The sequence below is a fragment of the Buceros rhinoceros genome, unplaced genomic scaffold, assembly GCF_000710305.1.
Source record: "Buceros rhinoceros silvestris isolate BGI_N320 unplaced genomic scaffold, ASM71030v1 scaffold1370, whole genome shotgun sequence".
Lineage (NCBI taxonomy): Eukaryota > Metazoa > Chordata > Aves > Bucerotiformes > Bucerotidae > Buceros > Buceros rhinoceros.
This window is the reverse complement of record NW_010387704.1, coordinates 86,966-90,512: the sequence shown is the minus strand read 5'-3', so window position 1 is coordinate 90,512 and position 3,547 is coordinate 86,966. Positions and strand designations below refer to the sequence as shown.

Below are 3,547 nucleotides of genomic sequence, written 5' to 3'. Positions count from 1 at the left end.
TGGTAGCAGGCTTTTGTCATGTCACTCTTGTGGCACACTGAGGAATATTTTGCTGCGAATGGAGAAACCTGCCGAATCTCTCGCTTGTGATTATTGATTTCATCATTTGTGTACCCACAGTTTTGTGTTTTGTTTTTTTGAAAGCTTCCTTTTGATCTGTACTTGAAAACATCATCACGATTTCAGCAATCTGTTTCCTACCCTACGTAGATTTTGTGGGGTTTTTTGTTTGGTTTTTTTTTCTTTAAATCCTTCAGAGAGCCTCCCATTTGATCTCTCTGGCTTCTTTTTCCCTGGGTACCCTTAGAATCTTCTTGATTGGCAGAATATGTTTATCCTGATCTTCTAATAGGTTATCTCTTTTTAAAGCTCTTTTCCAAAACTGTAACGCACTTTACCCTTTTATCTGATTCTCTTACATATTTTCCTCCTATGCGTGTTTGTGTATTTCTTTTTCTAATCTTAACCATTACTGCTACGTAGGGTTCCTCCCGCCCCTGAGTGAAGTGGAGTAAGCTCTGGGTGCTTTTACACAGGGACTCCTCTCTAGTTACCGACCTTCAAAGGACCGGATATGGAAAAAACAAAACACCAGTTTAACTAATTAGGACTTTTTCTAATGATCTGCCGATAAAGAAATTCCACTGCAAGGGCTCGATAGTAGTTTATTGTTTGCAGACTGCTTCCAGCGCTGCACAGGGTGAGCACTCAGCTGTGTAACAGCTCCAGGGAAGTCAGATAGAGCAGCAGTGATCTAACACTCTGTGCCTCCTAACTGTTGCTCTTTTAGTGCTGCCTCCTGTATCTCAGGTTTTGTTGTGCAAGCAGATGTACAGGAGGTCTCTGGGGAATGAGAAGAAATGTCAAGAAAGCACATGACATTTTGTTGGCTGCTCTAACATAAGGGGAAAAGCAGAATAATGTAATGAAACTTACCTAAAGGAAAACTGAGAAAGTAGGTGAATTTATCTAGAAAGTTAATTCCTTATAAAAAATCTGTATGCACTGCATAAGAAGAAATCACGTGGCGCCTTCACTGGAAAATGTCCACGTGAGAAAGGGTAGCTGTCTGGACACTTCTCACTTTGCACAAAAGCCGTAGAAGGTGCTGACAGTGTGCAAGTATTATCTGTCAGTGCTGGATTGTAGTAGACAGAGGTCTGTCCTCTGACGTGCCTCTAAATTGTGTTAATCCCCTGTGGAAAAGGGCCATACGCATTACCTCCCGGGCCAGGAGAAGCTAGGCACAAATAAACTGCTCTCCTCTGTTCTGCGGAGGGTGTCTGGACAGCAGCTGAATGATGTGGTGGAGGTTTCTGAGGTTCTTTGAAGCGTCTGCCAGGCTGGGTGCCTGATCTTGATTCAGCTTCTAAATCTTGACATGTACCTTGACATGTGCACTCAGACATCGTTTTGTCTTCTAACTACAACTGCAACACTGAGCTGATTTCACCTGTGTGAAAAGGGCTTCTACACTGCAGCTTTGAGTGACTAAAAGGCCTTGGTAGAACTTGTTTTTTGGATATCAGTGCTAGTAGTTTCTCTGTTTAGAATCAGATTTCATAGCTGTCATCTCCATGCATGGTGGGACATGATGAGCAATGTACTCCCCAGTGTGGCAAGATTTAAAAACTGGGTATTTACAGATTGTTGTGATGCACCAACAGATCTGTTTCGCAGGCTGTGAATTCCAGTCTGCCTCCCAAACTTGGTAGAATAGAATATGAATTAATATTTTTAGCATTTAATGTGTTTTCATTTGTTTTTGCAAATAAGGGTTCTGAAAGATTTATTTCAAGATGCTTAATTTTTAAAAGCACTGGAGAATTTTCAGTATCTTTAGGAAGTGTCTGAGCAGTTTTCTTTAAAAACAGTAGTTTTTCTTGACTACCTAAATTATTGTGTTGTATGTTCTTCATTGTGTTAAAATCTTTTCTTAAAACATTGTACGTTTGTTTTTTTTAAAAAGCAACATCAGAACTTCATCTTGTTTATCTTAACAAAAAGCCAGAGCTGAATAAGACTTTTTATAGCAAAATATAGCAATTTTTCCTTTAGCATCAAACTCATACTCATAGCGCACACTTGTGTATTTCTAACAGCCTTTTGCCTCTGTAGCAAATAAATATCATTCCTTCCTCCTATATTCAAATTTATGACAGTTATCGTGGGCTCATGTGTATGCTAGACTTCCTGCACATCACCCATCACATCTTCCTCTTTCACACTCAGGAAAAATAGGGCAGGGAGCTCAGTGAGGCCCACGGAACTCTGGATTAAAGTGGATCACTTTACATTTAGGGTGAGCCAGGAGCATGGACTTGAACTGCTACCAGGGCTTGGTGTACAGTGACACGATCCTCTGCCTGAGCTTTAAGCAGACTGTATCACCCTGAGCGATACTGGAAACCACCTTCATTGCTAAAAATGTCTGCAAGTCCTTCCGAGAAAAGGAAGCAGAAAGAATTAGTTTCTTTAATTAGTAATGGGGGGGTGCAGTATCAGAAGTGCTGATAAAGAACACACTCTGCTACATAAACTTCTGTATGAAAGCAGCCCATTTGCATTTCCCTTTTTGGGAAACAAAACAAGCTGGAGTTCCTCAAGTCAATCCTGTGATGTCCGTGTGTTCCTCATGAATGACAAGTGGTGTGGTGGTGTTGCTGTTCTCTTTTGTGGGGTGGTTGTGGCTTTCTGGAGAGCAGCAACAAGGTAGTCAGCCACTTGCTCAGTTGTGCTGCTGGTAGCTTTGTTAACATGAACTGACTGCAGATGTCCCCTTGCAGAACTCATTAGCTTGCTTTTATTGGGTAATTTGATTGCTTATTTTACATATTTTAATAACTCTCTGAAATTACTTACCCATGTGTGCTCACATTGAAAGGCTTTACTGGGTTATTGGCTTTAAATTCTTTATTATTCCTTATTATTATGTATTGTGCTTCATTAGGTTAGACGATGAAAAAAATTGCCTGTTATATATTCATCTCGACTTGTTCTGAAATTGCATAATGGTTCCACTATTAATCCTTGTTTTTTCTTTCCTCCTATTTTTGAAATTTCCAGTTTGGCATGAGCTTTTAATGAGGAGCACAGTGTCTCCTGCCGTGTAGTACAGGTTATAATTTAAGCATTCCTATAGTATCTTGTTAAGGGAAACAAAATTCTATAGATTCAAGAAGGAATGAAAACCCAAATGAGTTACGAAGAAAGTTGAGCATTTGTATTCTCGATCCTAAATCTTTCGGTCTTGCACCTCATTTTGAATAAATTCCCAAAGTAAGAAACCGGCAGTTGTATTAATGTAGCTCCTGTGCTGGAACTGAGTGGCCAGCTAAGGAAATAATCCTTGTACTGCTTCAGGTGTGAAACTTGTGGTGGGAAGAGTGCCCGTTCTAGAGCAAGACCAACGAAACGTTCGGGTCATGGACTCAGCGGCTCAGTCTCTTTAGTTAGTGAAGAAGCGAGTGTTTTTCTAGGAGTGTCAGAATGGTTGCTGCATTCCGGTTAAGCAGATCCGCGTGCGGCGTCGCAGCAGTGTGTGCTG

The 3,547-nt window shown here is 40.7% G+C and overlaps 1 protein-coding gene across 2 annotated transcripts in view; it reads left to right on the top strand.

Annotated features, from left to right (window-relative positions):
- RALGPS2 (Ral GEF with PH domain and SH3 binding motif 2) overlaps positions 1-3,547 on the top strand; it is a 96,695-nt gene that overhangs the window by 15,715 nt on the left and 77,433 nt on the right. The window lies entirely within an intron of this gene.